The 18,927-nt window shown below is 38.9% G+C and overlaps 1 pseudogene; it reads right to left on the reverse strand.

Annotated features, from left to right (window-relative positions):
- Window positions 1-5,841: 5,841 nt before the first annotated feature.
- LOC129357994 (interleukin-21 receptor-like) lies at window positions 5,842-15,700 on the reverse strand (annotated as a pseudogene).
- Window positions 15,701-18,927: the final 3,227 nt, after the last annotated feature.

Genomic DNA, 18,927 nt, shown 5'->3' on the forward strand with positions numbered 1-18,927 from the left:
TGTTTTTGGGGTTGTGGGGGAAACCAGAGCACCTGGAGAAAACCCACGCAAGCAGAGGGAGAACATGCAAACTCCACACAGGAAAGATCTGACGGATCCTCTCTGTGAAGCTGCAGTGCTAGTCACTACATCACTGTGCTGCCCACTTTTTTTAGGTTTCAAATTCATCTAAACGTTTGATTGGGTTATGAAGGGATCTTTTTCTAGTTGGTTAATAAGGGGAAAAAACTTGTCTTTATAAATTTTGTCATGACGGAGCGTCACATGGCACGATGGTTAAAGAGAAACATTCTTGATTTTTGTTCACTCTTTTCCTTCCTTTTTCTGTTTCTTCAAACTGAGAGTCTTGCGTACTTTTTTCCAAAAAGAAAGTTTTGGTTTTTTCCTTTTACCATCCTGCATGGATTTTGGATCTGTGTTGTCCAAATTCTCCTGGATGGTTTCTACAGCACACTGCATCTTTTCCATAGATCCCGAATCCGTGGAACCACCTGACGCGGTTTCTTTTGAGAAAACCTCCGCAGAAGAAATCTCTTGGTGTAAAACTTCCACCTGGTCAGGTTGCCTTTCAGAATCTTTCTCTTGCAAATCTGTGAACTCCTGTGGTGTGTTTTGTTTGACATCTTCCTTCTCATCTCTCAGAGAGTTGGCAAGCTGTACATCCTCATTTGGTCTTTCCAAATGAATATCTCTCTCACAACTTACTTGCTGATATTTTTCTGCTTGTTGTTTCACTGCAGTAACATCAGTTTCATATCTACTATTCAGCTCCTGGTATAATACTTTCACCTCCTCTAACTCAGTCTGCGCATTCCTTTCCTTCTCTTGCAGGATTTTCATTTCTTCTGCCATGGTTTCTTGGAGGGTGGCATTCATGGCTTTCATGTTGTTGAGAAGCACCACGTCTTCCAAATGAGCTGTTTTCTCCTGAGTTATTTGCATCTTAAGATTTTGCACTTGCTGTTGAAGTGAAGAATGGCTTGTTTCATACTGGCTTATATTGCATTTTAAATCTTTTGCCATCTGGTTGAATTTCTGCTGCAGAGACCGGAACTCTTCTGACATTCTTTTATAGAGATTATTTTGCTCTGCTCTGAGATTGTTGATTTCCTCCAGTTCGTTCTCTCTCTCCAAACTGGCTGCTCTCTCATGCTCAACCTCCACCTCATATCTTTTCACTTGGGCTTCAAGTCGAGAGACATCTCTTTCATATTTCCCATTGAGTTCTTCATATGCACATTTGGCTTGGTCCAATTCTGCCTGCAGACTGTTTTCCCTGCTTTGCAGAAATGCGATCTCTTTTGACGTTGATTCATAGAGATTATCTTGCTCAGCTCTGAGATTGTTGATTTGCTCAAGGTCCTTCTTCTCTCTTTCTGAACTGGCTGCTCTCTCACTATCTAGCTCTGTCTCATATCTTTTCACTTGGGCTTCAAGTCCAGAAACATCTCTTTCATATTCCCCATTGAGCTCTTCATATGCATATTTGGCCTGGTCCAATTCTGCCTGCAGACTGTTTTTGCTGCTTTGCAGAAATGCGATCTCTTTTGACATTAATTCATAGAGATTATCTTGCTCAGCTCTGAGATTGTTGATTTCCTCCAGGTCCTTCTTCTCTCTTTCTGAACTGGCTGCTCTCTCACTATCTAGCTCTGTCTCATATGTTTTCAATTGGGCTTCAAGTCCAGAGACATCTCTTTCATATTTCCCATTGAGTTCTTCATATGCACATTTGGCCTGGTCCAATTCTGCCTGCAGACCTTTTTTGCTGCTTTGCAGAAATGCGATCTCTTGGGAAAAATTTTGACACATGTTGTCCTTTTCAGCTCTTAGATTTTCAAGCAGCTGTTCTACTTCACGGACTCTTGCTTCACAAAACTTTTCCACCTGGGCCTCCTGCTGCCTCACCATGGCAACTTCGTCTTCATACTTAGAGCAAAGCTCCTTGTAGGAAGTCTGGAGTTTATCAAGGTCTTCTTGGAGGGCTTTCCCTTTGTCTTTCTCAGCCTGTATTTCTGATGTAAATGCTTCCTGGCTCAGGAGATGGGCCGTCTTCAATTCTACATAGTCTTGTTGCAGCAACTTCTTCTTCTTACATTTCACGTCGTTGTGGACCTTGGAAGCAAGGATCGCAGTGCTGATGACTCCTGGATCACTAAGCTTCTCAATTCTCTCGAGTTCCCTCTTTAACTCTTTCTCCTTGTTGATAAACACTTCTTTGAGAGCTTTCTGTCTTTTTAACTGGACTTTCGTTTCTTCCAGCTCTGCTTCCAGGTGGCCCAGTCTTTGGTTGTCTTCAAACCTTTGGGCTCTCTCCATTTCTATAATAGAGCCCAGCCTTTGGATTTCCCCGTGTAAGACATTCGGGTGCACAGGTGGGAACCTTCCTTGGAAATTTGGCTGGATTCCCCTTCTCATCTGGGGTCCCGTCTTTCCATTGTAGTATCTTGGGTTTTGATGAGACATTTTCCCTTAAATGCGTTCGCTAAAATCAATCGATTTCTAAATTACCTGTACGGTCAATTTGAAAGAGCTTTGTGTATGTCTGAACAAGTCAGTGATATACCAAGCAATGAAAAATATGCTGAATTCTGTTCTACATATATGTCTAGTTGATGACATCAGACAGACTGCCTCACTGTGACATCACAGAATCTTCTGCTGGTGAAGTTACATCATCTCACCAGCAAATATCATGCTTTAGTTTCTTGTTTATTTTCAAAATAGTCTAATTCACTTGTTTTTCTATATATGATCATTTCTTTTGAACTTTTTTTTCCAATATCTATTCATTAGAAAGTTTATTTTGCTTATTTAGTCAAACATTTATTTTCTTGTTCTTGTGTCAAACATTGGAAAAAGAGAGTTGGAAAGAAAATGTGTAATAAAAAGATGAGGTCTGGAAAGTTTGTATCTTTTATCAAACATTTATTGTTTTTCTTGTACTTTTGTTCTGTATATACAGTTAGGGCCAGAAATATTTGGACAGTGACACAGGTTTTGTTATTTTAGCTGTTGACAAAAATATGTTCAGAAATACAATTTATATATAGTATGGGCTGAAAGTGCACACTCCCAGCTGCAATATGAGAGTTTCCACATCCAAATCGAGAAAGGGTTTAGGAATCATAGCTCTGTAATGCAGAGCCTCCTCTTTTTCAAGGGACCAAAAGTAATTGGACAATGGACTCCAAAGGCTGCAAGTAACTCAAAAGGCCTTTCCCTCGTTAACTTGTAATCAAGTAAGTAGTTAAAAGGTCTGGGGTTGTTTCCAGGTGTGTGGTTTTGCATTTGGAAGCTGTTGCTGTGACCAGACAACATGCGGTCAAAGGAGCTCTTAATTGAGGTGAAGCAGAACATCCTGAGGCTGAAAAAAAAGAAAAAATCCATCACAGAGATAGCAGACATGCTTGGAGTAGCAAAATCAACAGTCTGGTACATTCTGAGGAAAAAGGAATTGACTGGTGAGCTTGGGAACTCAAAAAGGCCTGGGCGTCCACGGAAGACAACAGTGGTGGATGATCGCCGCATACTTTCTTTGGTGAAGAAGAACCAGTTCACAACATCAACTGAGGTCCAGAACACTCTCAGAGAAGTAGGTGTCTCTGTCTCTAAGTCAACAGTAAAGAGAAGACTCCATGAAAGCAAATACAAAGGGTTCACATGTAGATGCAAACCATTCATCAATTCCAAAAATAGACAGGCCAGAGTTAAATTTGCCCAAAAACACCTCAAGAAGCCAGCCCAGTTCTGGAAAAGTATTCTATGGACAGATGAGACAAAGATCAACCTGTACCAGAATGATGGGAAGAAAAAAGTTTGGAGAAGAAAGGGAACGGCACATGATCCAAGGCACACCACATCCTCTGTAAAACATGGTGGAGGCAACGTGATGGCATGGGCATGCATGGCTTTCAATGGCACTGGGTCACTTGTGTTTATTGATGACATAACAGCAGACAAGAGCAGCCGGATGAATTCTGAAGTGTACCGGGATATACTGTCAGCCCAGATTCAGCCAAATGCTGCAAAGTTGATTGGACGGCGCTTCACAGTACAGATGGATAATGACCCCAAGCATACAGCCAAAGCTACCCAGGAGTTCATGAGAGCAAAAAGGTGGAATATTCTGCAATGGCCAAGTCAATCACCAGATCTTAACCCAATTGAGCATGCATTTCACTTGCTCAAATCCAGACTTCAGACGGAAAGACCCACTAACAAGCAAGACCTGAAGGCTGCGGCTGTAAAGGCCTGGCAAAGCATTAAGAAGAGGAAACCCAGCGTTTGGTGATGTCCATGGGTTCCAGACTTAAGGCAGTGATTGCCTCCAAAGGATTCGCAACAAAATATTGAGAAAAAACTTTTTTGTTTGGGTTATGTTTATATGTCCAATTACTTTTGAGCTCCTAAAATGTGGAGTGTTTGTAAACCAATGTGTACAATTCCTACATTTTCTATCACATATTTTTGTTCAACCCTTTAAATTAAACGTTACAATCTGCACTTGAATTCTGTTGTAGCGGTTTCATTTCAAATCCAATGCGGTGGCATGCAGAGCCCAACTCACAAATATTGTGTTACTGTCCAAATATTTCTGGCCCTAACTGTAATTGTATATGGACAACAGATGGATAATCTTTTCTTTTATTTAAAGCATTAAATAATGATTGGGGCCAAGGGAATAAGTCCAGATTTTGGTTTGGAGCAGATTTATGGAGTTGACTCTTGTCATGAATTGATACATAAACAACCTGGTTGCTGAATATTAGAAATATTTCCAATACATAGTTTGTGTCAGATGTTACTCAGTTTTCTTTTTTCCATCTGACTGTTTGACCTGCAGCTTAAATTGACATATTTACTCAAATACATCTCATAAAATCATCTTCTGAAAGATTGTTTTGGTTTCATTGATACATTTACTTTCATTTATACATATATAAACATTTGCATTCTGTACAGTTCAGAATTATTATTTCGCATGCCAACATCTATAGTTCCTATAGAATAGCCAAACATTAGAAGAAACTAAGTGAATTGCATGCAACAGTTGCCTTTATATGGAAATATCAGAGTCAAAAATCATCATGTTGGCCGTTTTGCTTTCTTTTCTTGTACACTGCACAAACAGGACGGTTGGTTACAGTGGTTACAGAAAAATGTGCAAGCGCAAGGAAATAACCATTATCAGACATCTTGATAAGGGAGCCTACATGCTGATGCTATAGCTGTAGAATGCATGACCTTTACATCTGAGCAAGATGGAGGCAAAATCACTGAGCTGAAGTCCCAGGGCTGCTAAAAAACACCGACATGTTTCATTTGAGGGTGTTGCTTTCGGCCTTCAGACATTCGCTTTGTGGATCAGAAGGTTACTGATGCATCTTGGCATCTTAATGCTCATGACGCCATTGTATTTTATTTTTATTGTCGCGCAAACTTTGCTGCCCTGCTCCTTTATCTTCTACATTGTATCTGATGTTACTCTGTTGCATTGTTTTCCACCTGACTGTTTGACCTGCAGCTTAAATTTACATCAAATGCATCTTCTGAAATCATCTTATCAAAGGGTTTTTTAAAATATTGATACATTTACTTACATATATACATATTTAAACATTTGCATTCTGTACAGTTAAGAGCAGATCTTTATTGAGACAAACTTAACTGTACAAATAAAGGTGAAGCTAAAAAGGTGTCTCATTCAAATCATACAAGAATCTCAGTTCCATTAAATTAACAAAAACAGACATCACTAAAACCTGTTTTAGTGGATTTAAAAAAAATAAATGACTACTTTGTTCATTCAAAATAACAAATGCATGAGGATCCGCAACATTGTGATTCTTCTTGCAGTTATTGTAGCTGTGAGTCAGAAGCTGCAGTCACTGTCTCATTGAGTTCATTGTTCATCGTGCTGGTGTCTTCCTGAATTGTGCTGCATATCATCCACTGCTTGACATAGTTTGAATTGAAGTGTTTTTCCTCAGGAAATGAGTTAGAGTTTGAGTCTGAGGCTCCAGGACTGCCGCACTCTCCGAAGCCGCTGTCGATGGTGTCCAAGTCCACGTGAGGGTAGCCGTCCTCCGACTCTTCATTTGACGCGAAAGAGTTGAGCGACACCCGCTCTGCTTCGTTGAACTCACCATCCGGCAGAAAGTTTTGGTTCTCCAGTATCAAATCATTGGCGATCTGGTTTTCTCGTAGTGATATCCCACTGTGCCGCTCCGTCCGGGAAGCAACACGCTTCCTGTTGTCGTCGTCAAACGAGCCAAAGCTTCCTGCGTCCTGGAAGCTTTTCAGCGAGCTCTGTGATGTCTCGTCCCCCTCAAACTCCTCTCCGGACAGGGTGACGGTGTGGATGGAGATGTGTCCCGTGGAGTGGATGGTGCCCTGCGAGGTGCTGTGTCCTGAAACGTCATCAGCAGGTTGTTGGGAAGCTGTTGGGCTTGCAGGAAGTCATCAGCAGCTTTGACCTCGGTGACCTCGTTGTAGCTCGGCTTCTCGTTGCTCCAGCTGAGGATTTCGCTCTGTTTCTCGCTCAGCATGACGCAGGTGGTGATCTTTAGGTAATCGTACTCGTTGAACACCGGCTTCACCACTCCTACGAGAAGAAAAACAAAACATCACATTGGATTTCCGCAGACAGTTACTGTGTCAGATAAGCTGCTATTAGCATGTTCAGCTATGAAAGAAACAGCGTTTTAAATTATAAAACAAAATTATTATGATTTACAAGTTTGTGTGAAATCAGAGCATCTTTTACCAAGTATCCCTTTAATAGCAAAGAAGAACAAAATGTAGCCCCTGACTGGACGCCTTGTGCACAACGTTCAGCAGCAATAACTCCATCTTGAGCTTCATCATTGTGGAGAAGTTTTCATCCACCTTAATTTGCATCTTTGATAACTTAGTGAGTATGAGGTGACCGGATCCTATGGCTGAAAAACAAAATATTTTCTCTCTGTTGAATAATCTTTCTACATGACGATGGATTTTAAATATTTTGGAAATGGGATTCCAACCCAACAGGAACAGTTTCTTTTTCTAAGGCCACTGCTGATGTCTTCTCACCTGGATTAGAGCAACAAAATGACAAATCATCATCTTATATGTGCGCTTTTACTGACCCCCTGCAGTTCAGTGGAAGCAGCCAGGAATTATTGATATACAGATCATACTGAGATGTGCATCACATATTATCACAACATTTTCTCGACATGTCCACATAATCTCCAGAGTTATAGCTGTCATTTGTTCTGTAAAAATACACATTTTAAGATTTCCGCTTGTGATTCCTCTCAAATCATTGTGGTAAGAAAACTTTCTGCCTTGCAGAGGAACATCAGGCCCCATCTGATTTGTGCAGGTTGTGGTAATCAGTGACTTCCTTGATGAAATGATGCTCAGACAAGGCACTGCAGCGGCTCCTCAGGTGACACGTCACCTCCATACTTTATCCACTTATCTTGTTTTTGAGCCTCGTGCTGCCAGCAGGGCCAGAATAAAATCAGTTACTTTCACGATATCGGATCAGATTGTCCTCATTTTTATGAAGTAGTAGGATGTTTTTCCACATGTGCAGAGGAGCTCCTCTAATCTGACAGAGAAAGCTTTCATGTCACATCCAGAGTCTTTATATCTCCAAATTTGGACTATATGGTATTTGTTACTTACTGCATACAATAAGTCTTCCTAATCTGAAGAATATTTATTTCCTTGAAGAAGTTGATGCTAATTTTAAATGTGCAGCGATCAATCTGGAGTGTAGAATGTGACAACTATTTCAAAGAAATTTGATGTTCACTTTGATTTAATTCGCTTGCGTTCATCTATTTAACAGGCTTTCAGAGAAGTGTAAAAAATGTGCAGCCACCTAAAGCCTGAGATGTCCAGATAAGCTCGAATCATAGCGTTTTGACACCCAGGCCACCACATCCTGCCTACAAAGCTCCTGAACGGAACCTGTAAATCGAGAACGACGCAAGCAGTCTGCACCACAAGGACGTGAGATACGGCAGGAGAGCAGAAGCCGCTTCGCAAAGAGCTGCTCTGCAGCCGGAGTGAAGTCACCAAAGAACGCAGCACCTAAAATAAACCAGCAGTCTCACTTCAACACCCCGACATGCTGGCCTCTTCTGCTTTAAAAAAACATATTATTTTAATGAAAGAAGTTTAAAGTTAATGGATTTTCTAAGTTTCTAAACTAATGTAATCACTTTCCAAATCTTTGGGATGTTTTCTTAGTATTTAGTCTCAAACACTTTGGCAGATTTCTGTTAAGATTCTCACATCTGCATCACTGCCATCAAAGTGACGCTTCAATACTCATAAATACTCCAGTAGCGCCCTCCGCTGTAGGAGGTATGTAATTGCATGCTAATCTCAAAAATCCTGCAAAAGAAAAACCTTTTTTTCTCTGACTGAATTAAACTGAACTTTATGCGTCGCAACCATAATAACAACGGGTCAAATTCTTAAAAAGTCTAAAAAAAAAAAAACGGCTAAGGGCAACTTTATTCATTCAATCATAAAATCCTTCATAAGTTTCTATTTGATAGATGATTTTTCTGATGAGTTTGGGACACATTGGGATTTTTCTTTCATAGCAATCTAACTAATTATGACCAAAGATGGCAAAATCATAAATTTTAGAGTGAAATTTTCATCTTTGTGGAAATGCAAAGCCTTTCAGTGAAGTAATTATTCTGTCTCTTACAGGATGGCTGGATTTAATCCTTGTTTATGCAACATAATAAAAATGTCTACATCTCCCTACTTAATCTAGTCTTTGTGGGAACATTTTGAGCATTCTGTCCCACAGGGATAGAAAACAAAAGAGCTAGTCTAAGGATTTCCTGGATATAATTTCGTCTAGTTAAAAAGATCTAGTTCCTCTCCACTGTTGCCATTTGTTAGATCATGTGTAACGTGGAGAGATAGCGCCATCTGCTGGCTTCTTCACAGCATTTTAACAAGTTAAGTGACAGTTTGAGATGAACTTGGATTAAGGGCTCCAGACTCGATTCATTCTTGTTGCTGTATATCTATCTTTTCTGAAAATATCTTCACGTTTCATTTGTTTCAAGACAAAGATGATTAAAGGAAATAATTTTGGTGTTTATGTTTAGAGCAGCTTTTCTGCAGCTTCTTCAATTCAAAGAACTGCAACATAAAATTTGTTTAGAGTTGCAAAAAACGATTTTCTAAATATGTGTGAAATGTTTTGTTATGAAAGCCATCAACAATTAACCTAAAATTTATTCCTATTGTCAGATTTTAGACAAGAATTCTGTATTACAAAAGAAAAAAAAACATAGAATGAGGTGAAATTGGTTTGTTTTTATAAATATAAAAAATTAAGAAAGTGTGTTGTTATTAAAAGCAGATTTTGTACAATAACTCACAGATTAACTCCTAAAATGACAACTTCTTGTTGCATCCTTTATAAAAACATTTCCTTTTTGGTTTGGAGCAACAAGCAGGTTGCAGAACAAATCTAAACTTGTTGCTTAATAACTCTTCCAGGTGCAGCTGCAGTATTTTCACGTGACAGTTTCATTAAAATTCATATGTGATGCTGGATGTGGTGATGTTCTGCTGCATGCAGAACATACGGTGATCATACGGTTGGTGAATGACTATCATGGATGGAAATGGAGACTGCTGCCTGCACAAACATGGTCTGTCTGCTAAAAATAGCAGATATGAAAAGAGTAAATTTACATTAGGGGAAAAGACAAATGTTGCAAAAGATAGAGAGCAGAGATAAACCGTGCAACATTTATGAAAGAATGAAAGAACGTGAACCACAACGTTCTCATTATGTCTCTATCAGGTTGAAAACAGGCCGTTTTTTCTGTGACACCATGGCACATCTAAGAGCCGAAACACAACCCCTGGGGTAATTTCCACTGGGGTGGAACAGGTCTGCCTGACTGAGACAAATATCCTCCCACAGCATGTGAGGCTCGTGAAGCCCCTGCTGACTGAGTCACAAACATGACAGAGTCCCTTCAGTCTGCCGTCAAAGGGAAAGTCCCAGCCGGCAGAGCCAGCAGGATCCAGATGTGACGTGAGTCCCCTCTTCTGCAGCACCTGCTGGCCCCACTTAGAAACTACAAACAATGTGAAAGGCTGCTTTTGCTTTCTCTTACCTTAAAGTTCCCACCGTGGCTGTGGTAGAGGGGCTTGAAATAATCGTTGGGTCTGGGGACGAACGTCATCATTTTGAGTTTTTTCTGCCAGCACCTGAAAGAAAAGCAGAATAAGAGTTAGGAGAGGCAGAAGACAGAAACGGTGACCTTTAGTCCCTGTGCGGTGGCATCAGCCAGCCTGTAGAGCAGAGGTCTTCAACATGTGGTGACGGGACATTTTTAGATTGATTGTGTGTCAATTCTTACCAAGTCATTTTGATCTAGTTCTAGTGCAAATAACTAAATACTCTTCAAATAGGACTAAACTAACTTACAAGAAACTTCTTAGCATGAAATAGAAGTCAATAATTCTTTAATAATGAGGAAAACTAGTTCCATTGGTAGATTATCTCACTGTTGGAAGTGAACAGTCTGCCAGTGGATTTAGTCATTTTTCATCAATTTTAAGGTTCAAAACAAGCTCCTACTTCTTGATAAAAAGTTTCTTGTAAGTTAGATTTGTTGTATTTTAAGTGACATAAGATATTTCCTCTAGAAACCAGACCAAGAATACTTGGTAAGATTTGGGACATTGCAGAGAGAGCGACCCGTTTCCTGTTCATGTCGCTGAGAATAACCCAAGACAACTAACCCAAACATTTTAGAAATTAAACATCTTTCTTTATTAAATACATCAACAGATCTTGACTATTTGACATAAAAAAAACATTAAAAATGACATTAGTTCATTATTGATGATGTTTATTAAAAAAATAAAATTTTTCAGGCCTGCAAGAACTTTTGCATTTTAACATTTTGTCTCTGGCAAAACGTTTGGACACCTCTGTTTTGTGGTGCTAAATCAGCAGCTTGTTAGCTGCAAACACAACAAACTGCTGCTCATTTGTCTGTTTTTGCACATAAAAGTGCAGTTTTTTAAAATTTGTTTTTACAGTTACATTTTTTATTTATTTTTTGCAAAGAGTATCTGCTATTTTTCGTAGCTTAGTAGATTTTTTATGTTGCATGCTCAGGTTTTACTGCTACTAGCTCAGCTCATCTGTTTGTTCTTCTGTTAGTTTCTTTCTGCTGATACAGCTAATTTTCCCAGTGGAGGTAGAACAAAGTATGTTTCTATTCTGGATCTTTGCTGCTTTACGGTAGATGGGCTGAGCAGAGGCGAAGCTTTGACCTGAAATCAAAGGTTTTAAGATCATAACCAGTAATCCTAGTAAAACAATGCGGCTTTCATGTGAATGATTACACAGCAATTTATTGAATTATTGAGTCAAAGCTTGATCTTAACTTTTGATAATAAAACATCCCACGCTGCGACTCTCGGAACAGGATTATTTTCATCATGAGGAGACAGTGATTGGCAACAAAACTTTTCAACTGGAGGTTGTTTCAGATATCAGACCCTCCTTTAATTCACGGAAGGTAAATTAATCTTCAATTTAAAAAACAATTAAAACAGATTCAGATTTGGTTCATCTCTGGCATTTTTTAAAAGAAAAAGAGATTAAAAAAAATATCAATGCAGGTTGTTCCTTAAATTACTCTTATAATATCCTCAAAATAAAAGCCTAAATCCTTTCTAGACACACTTTCTGGTTTGAACTCTGATTCATGTTGGTTTTAACTCAGAACATGTGAAAAATGGCTCTTTTTAACACAGAGACATGAGTCAAATCAAACCAAGAATTAAGGGAAAAACAGACTTTAACCATCTCATTTGAATAAAACCATAGACAAAAGGTGAGAAAACCTTCATGGTACCAGAACATGAACTTTACAGATTTTAAAACTGTAAATAACAGTTTTAAAATTTTTACACAATAATTATTGAATGGAAACAAGTTTATATATTTTGCTGAAAAGTTATTTTTAAGTTAGTTAAGTTTCAGGTGTTCTAAGATGTTAGCTTTTATCGTATTGTTTATCATTATTGGGATACATTTCTGATTTATCATATCCAAAAAGTAAGTTCTTATTCTCACTTTTATTGTTAATACCACAAGGTGTCATGATAAAACTTCGCTCACCAGAACTTGGACTAGCAACCAAAAGCACTTGGTGATATTTTGAGTTTTTGCAGTGAGTTAGGCTTCGTGTATCAACTGCCAGTGAGAATACCAGAACTAAAACTTCTGTTCACACATTAGACGTGTTACATCATCCGTCAGCAGAGAGAGCAGAGCTGGTTAATCTTGTGTTTTCTTGTTGAAACCGTGGAGAGCTACAGGGAGCTGCTCTCAGCTCTCTGACGCTCTGCTGCAGGACTTCCTATGCCTGTGAGCCACTCAGTGCACAACGCTGCTGCACATACTGCTGCCGTGGTTTCTACATATGTAGGAGGTGATGCCAGGAATCAACTGATGCGGTGACTTGTATTGCTAATCATTTACTGGAAGGCAGCATGATGGTGACCTTCAACCCTTCACTCCTCTTTATCAGCTTACGTTTACTGACTGGTTGATTGGGATGCGATTGAACAACGAGTAAGAAGAAGAGTTCAGTAAAGTTCTTCAGCCTCGAAGGCTTTTTGTTTTGGTAATGACTAAAATCAGGTCTTAGTTGGTGGGAAAATCCAGTTTAAAACAGGAACTGAGACGTTTGAAAATACTCACGGTTTTTGTAGGTATCCCAGCAGCAGGAGGGCGAGGATGAGGATGATGGGCGTCGAGATGTAAAGCCAGTAAAAATTCACTCCTGGAAAAGCGACAAAGATCAGATGAATATGATTTGAACTGTAAATGATTATGAACATCCAGGTTTAGTCGGTATTATATGATCCCACCTTTTTCATCTGGAGGGTCAGCCGGTGTGCTCCACTCTGCACCGGCGCTCCATTCACTCCACGGACCCACAATGAACTCATCCTCACAGATTTTTGCCTGAACGTCCACAACGTAGGACGCGCTGTTCTGCAGCTTTTTCTGATCCAGCTCAAAGTACCTCCGGTTTGATGAATGCATAGAAATTAAATCCTGTCAGGAAGAAACGAGAAAATGCAACTCATCAGCAAAAAGTGGCTAAAAGTTACAGTCTCTTTCATGCTTTTGTGACAACTTAGCATCACCTCAGATAGGGTTTTTGTATTTCTTATGCGGACTCTGTTCATCACGCAGGAAGTGTATTGACCTTTGTTGCTCCAGGTAATGTTGTAGATTCCAGCTGCCTTTTCCACTCTGACAGTATCAGGAGCTTCAAGTTTTACTGTCAAAAAAATCAAGAGGAGTTACAGATGGCATGAGCTTTATTACAGCAAAGGACACAGGTGGTTGGAGTGAACTTTGCACTTTTCATTAAAACCCCTAAATACTCTGTACCTGGCAGAGTGCTGACCTTAAAGCAGCTCTCAGGTGCATTTTTTTGTGCGTGGTTTTTACGTCAGTCTGTCAGATATGAAACTGAAATGAGATTATTTGTTGAACCTACCCACAGAAGCGAGCTCCCATTGCATTGACTCACTGAGAACCACCAGGCCTCGGCTGCCAGGCTGCCTGGCGGTGGCGTCGCACAGCGTATCGGTGGAAGCGACGTAGGTGAGGTCCTCATTGATGATGCACCAGGACTGAGGCGGTTTGGTCTCACAGCTCTTATTAAGGTTTGTGTCCTGAGTGCTGGAACAGAATCATTTGGTGTTATGATGAATGAAAAGACTTTGCTGCTGACAGAGACAAATATTATTTATGGATTTTCGTAAGAACAACGAAAAACACAGATAATGTTCTCCAAATAGCACAAGAAATTATTGTAAAAACACATTTTTCAGATGTTTAAGTTTTCAAGCCTCTTTGTGACAAAAACATTTTATTTGCAAATATCTCCTTCACTTAAATGTTTCTTTAACTTTTAATCCACTTTTGGCAGGTTTTAAAGCACGCTATTTTATTTTGAGATGCATTATGGGTAGTGTAGTTATTGCATTTTAGGGCCATGAATTTCGCCATGAACATCATTTTTACAGTTTTGGTGTAATAAACTAAGCAATAAAGAGTCATGATGCCAAAAATACAGAGTTTAGATGAAAATGAAATAAAAATAGTTTCAGTTGCAACAAACTTGGCTCCTCTAACTTTGCAAACTTTTCAGATTCCACATATGAAACATTTCAAAATAAAATGTATTACAACAATCACCACTATGACATCATTTTTATCCTTTTCATTTACGCCTCTTTCTGTTTGAATTGTTGGGAACTACATGAAACGTGGAATAAGCAGCTGGTGTCTGTTGATGTGCATGACACAAAGAGGAACTGAGGGAATTTATAAATACAACTTTTACACTTTTAGAAAGAGTTAACGCCACTGCAAACTGTTTTACTCATTACTTCAAATCAAAAGTTAAATAACATAATGCAAAGATGTAATTAAATTTTATGTTCAAAATATAATTCTTGAGGAAAAGATTAAAATGCTCCTGCTTATACAGTAGCGAGATAAAGACATCTATTAATTTAATAACAATGACAGGACAACTTTTACCTGCAAGTCACAGTGAGAAGAACAGGAAGTGTTGGCACAGAGCCAGAGCAGGAGCAGTTTAATATCCGATTATAGTCAGTGGTGCAGGTGACATTGCAGAGAGATGCAGATGCTGCAGAAGAGAAAAAAGAGGTCAGCTGCAAAGGCTGCACTACCTACACTTTCTAATCCTGACTGTCAACGTCAGTAACTGTTGACTCAAAAAGATGCTTCACTTGATTTAAAGAAGCAAAAACCAGATTAGATTTGAGATTAATGATCTGCAGCCATTAAAACAAGATTACAATGAATTTCAAATAAAGTGAAATATGTTAAAAGAGTTTTTCAGCAATGTCAAATAACAGAGCAGAGGAGAAGACTAATTAGATCCAATAAGTCATCTTACCTCCACCAAAAAGCAAAGTGAGACCCCACAGCAGCAGCAGGGCTGGAGGTGGAGGAGCCATGGAGATGACTCACTGGTGTCAGACGCTGGGCAGGCAGGGGAAAACACAGCAGACCAGACTGCAGGCACAAATAGAGCTTTCTAAGTCAGGACTGAGGTTGAAGAAGAGACGTTTAGAAGAAAAACGCTTCGGCTTTCTGTCATCCAAAGGTTCATCGTTACAGCAACAGCTAAGAAAGATTTAAACAGTCTGGGAAGAAATACTGACACATTATTAGCAACAGTCAAATGGTATGACCACAAATTAATGGATCTACATCACTATAAAGGTAAAGGAAATTGTATTTATTTAGCACATTTTCAGCAGCAAGGCAATACAAAGTGCTTGTTTTACAACACTGTTAAATCATATTTAAAAAAAAAAAATAATAATCTAAACTCATCATGTCTTCAGACCTGAATATTTTAAGTATAAATACAGAAAAGGTTGAAATTTTTTACCTTTTTTAATGTGAAATTCTAAACTTGAAGAGAGAAGCGGTGCCGGAGACACGGATGTGTTAACGTCTGAAGACTGAGTGGAAGAATAATCAGGCAGCAAGCTAAAGGCGTCACTGTCAGCATGGTGATTCAGGATGTGGTTGCACAACGGTGTAATGTGGTGCCTTCCCACCACTTCCACTTTTAAGCTATGAATATGCATCAGCTACCCCCCCTAAAAAAGTCAACAGGAAACAGAAATGTTTTGTGCAAAACAATTCAGACGTCAAATTTGGTTCACCTACTTCACCCAAAGAGGAAAACGAATTTGGACCCTTTCAGCTGAATATGGAAAGTTGACAGAGTCCCTTAAGGTTTGAATATGTATCAGCATGTGCTGCGACCGCAGATGTTCTGCATCAGCGCTCAAATTTGCATGTTGCTGCTTGGTTTTACAGCAATAAGCTTCAATATCACGTTCAGTCGGAGTCAGTCCAGCTCCAACAGGACGTCTTCAAAGTTTGGCCAAAATCTGACCTTTCTAAAAGCCACGTCAACTTCCTGTTTGGTGCTGAAGAATTAACGAAGATTTCCTGTAGCATCTTGGAAATGTTGCCTGAAATTTTCATCTATTATTAGAGAAGATGAACAGTGTCATGGAGGGCCATTCACCACAGGAACCTGTGACTTTAATCTCAGTGCATCGGGCTAAAGTCATGCTATCAAATTTGTAGAACACAACGTGTTGAACAATAATCTACAAAATAAGCACAAACTTTGCTGTGAAGTGTGAAAAGCACCAGGGAAATAAAGCTGTTTAAATATGCCATGGGTGCATCTGATTCACATTTTCTCATTTATGTCAGCAAGAATCAAATTATCTGATGAATTAAAACAAGATACAGGAAAAACAAACTGGTATTAATTTGATTTGCGTGTGAAAGGCTGATTGATGTGCAAGGAAGCAGAAAAATAAATCCAGGAATTTTCTCACTTTATCTGACAATATTCTTCAAAAACACCCGATGTTGACATTTTTCGCTCTTAGTAATTTCTGCGTACAGAATAAACGAGAGGATATTGGTAACCCACTTTATTTGCATTTCAAACATTACTTATCTTTGACGTAGTTTAGCATTCTGACACATGCCGAGATATTCATCAAAACTAAGAAGAATTTCCACCAAACAGTGTTAATTTTCTACGCCGCCTCACCAGAGACATCCGTCAGCACCCAGATTCAGTGAAACAAATAGATTTGATCTTCCTATTGGATAATTACAAATAAGGTGGAAAAGTCTGCTTAAGAGAAAACTGAAAAATCCTGAATGATTGTGATCTGAATAATGAAAACCATTTTATTTTGAGGTTTTGACCTTACCATAGAGTATAATATTGTTCATTCTGTTTTTATATTCTGTGTTTGTATCATGGAGTGAATCTGTGCTCCATCACTTTGCTGCTGATGCAATAAAATTTCCCCATGATAATAAGTATTTCTGTTCTATTCTGTTAGTTAATATTCAACTCATCCAATCTGAACAGAGGATCCACGTCACGCCGTCTCGCATCGAGCAGATGGAAACGTAACCTTTTCTCTGCACGAATAAAAAACTGACTGTGGCTCCAGTGTCTTTTTATACAACAGGAAATTAAACGATTGCACTTAAATTATGAAGGATTAAGCAGCTGTGGTCTGAAAGCAAAGCCTCAGAACAGGTAACCTGATTGTGTGTAATCAACTGTCTGCAGAGTTTGTGGTCATAGAATTACAGGAACCACTTCCACCAAAGTTTTGAAATCAGGGAACATTTCACCGCTTGAGGTGAAGAGCAGTTGGCCTGCGACCGGCGCCGTCAGCGCCCAGAGGCATTGGGTTCGCTGTGCAGGTCAGAGATGATGGGAGGCGGGGTCTCAGCACTGCTAATCACCCTGGTGTAGGGGCTGGCAACCCAAAATGTTGAGAGAGCTATATTGGGCCAAAAAACAAATAACTAATTTGTCTGGAGCCACAAAAAATGTAAAGCTTTATATTAGACTATTATCAAAATGAGTAATTGTATACATAATGAGCATTTATGATTAAATGTTTATTTGGACTGAATGATGCACCATGTGACTCTGTTGTATTATGGTGCTTTACGTTTACCTTCCATTACAATATTAATGTTTTATGTTTCGTTGCATTAATAAAATTAAAGAAATGCAATAAAGAAATTGATTCTTTATATCAATTTTATTATGGAGATCGACAGGAAAAGGGTCATTTTTTCCTTTTGGAATTTGGAAAATCTGCTCCAAATGCAGTTTGCATAACGATTCGCAAACACTTTACAGTAAATTATCATGTGAAGTGTTTGATCAAAACACAACATAACAGAACGGGCTAAATGTGTCTCTTATCTGGGCAACAAACGAGAGCAATGAAACAACCTGCAGGTGTAATAGAAAACAGCAGCCTTTTGAAAAGGTAAAGTATATACAATTAAATTAATACAGTTTAAGTTTGATTTCTGTGCAAATGCCAAACAAGTCAGTGCAATGATAAAACATAGCAGCTTCCTTCTCATTTGACTCACAGCAACAATAATATTGCTAAGTGTCATTCTAAATACATCTGTCACTAATCAATTTATGAAAACAATATGTGCCTGTGGGAGCATCGCGTTCTTACGTGTTTAATGTTACTTCTGTTTACGGACAGCATCGTAAGTTGTAAGTTTGGCTACGCAGCAGCTAAAGTAGAGATGTGAATAAGTCTCTCGTTTAAAAACCAAAATGATCCTCATAGTAGTTTGGATTTACAGAATCCCAAAACGTCCTCGCTCATATTGTTTCACTGTGTCAAAACACAGAAGAAGTTCTGTTTCAGAACTAAAACAAATGAATGTGTTAAAACAGATGTTGTTTTAACACATTTCGAAAGACCCTAATGGTTCATCCTGTGCAAATGATCTTTCAGGGGATTTTAGTAGAATCCAGCAGAGTGAAGGTGTCTGGACTCTGAGTCAGAATCATCCTGCTGTGAAGCCCCTTCGCACTGTTTTAAATTAATCAAAGCTATTTCAAATGTTATTACTTCAAGCACGTATCAGGAATTTAAATTATATCTAAGATTCAAATCATCTTGTAGGTGTGAGCTGACGCTGTTAAATGTCATAATACCAACGTAGTCAAATCGAAATATTTTCCAATTGCAGGAAATTTCACAAAGCGAAGCAGCTGGACTCAATTGCACTTCAATGTACATAAAAATGCAAAACAGTCCCAACCTGAGCCAGAAAATTACTGCAACGCCAAAATCAAATCTGAGCGAAGGATCCAGGCATGCTCACATCAATTTTATAAATTATATCTATAGCATGAAAACTCCAACTCATGTTCCCTGAAAAGTTTACCTGACTTTATCATCAGTTTGATGCACTGGAGT

The sequence above is a fragment of the Poeciliopsis prolifica genome, unplaced genomic scaffold, assembly GCF_027474105.1.
Source record: "Poeciliopsis prolifica strain line A6 unplaced genomic scaffold, Auburn_PproV2 SCAFFOLD361, whole genome shotgun sequence".
Taxonomy (NCBI): Eukaryota; Metazoa; Chordata; class Actinopteri; order Cyprinodontiformes; family Poeciliidae; genus Poeciliopsis; species Poeciliopsis prolifica.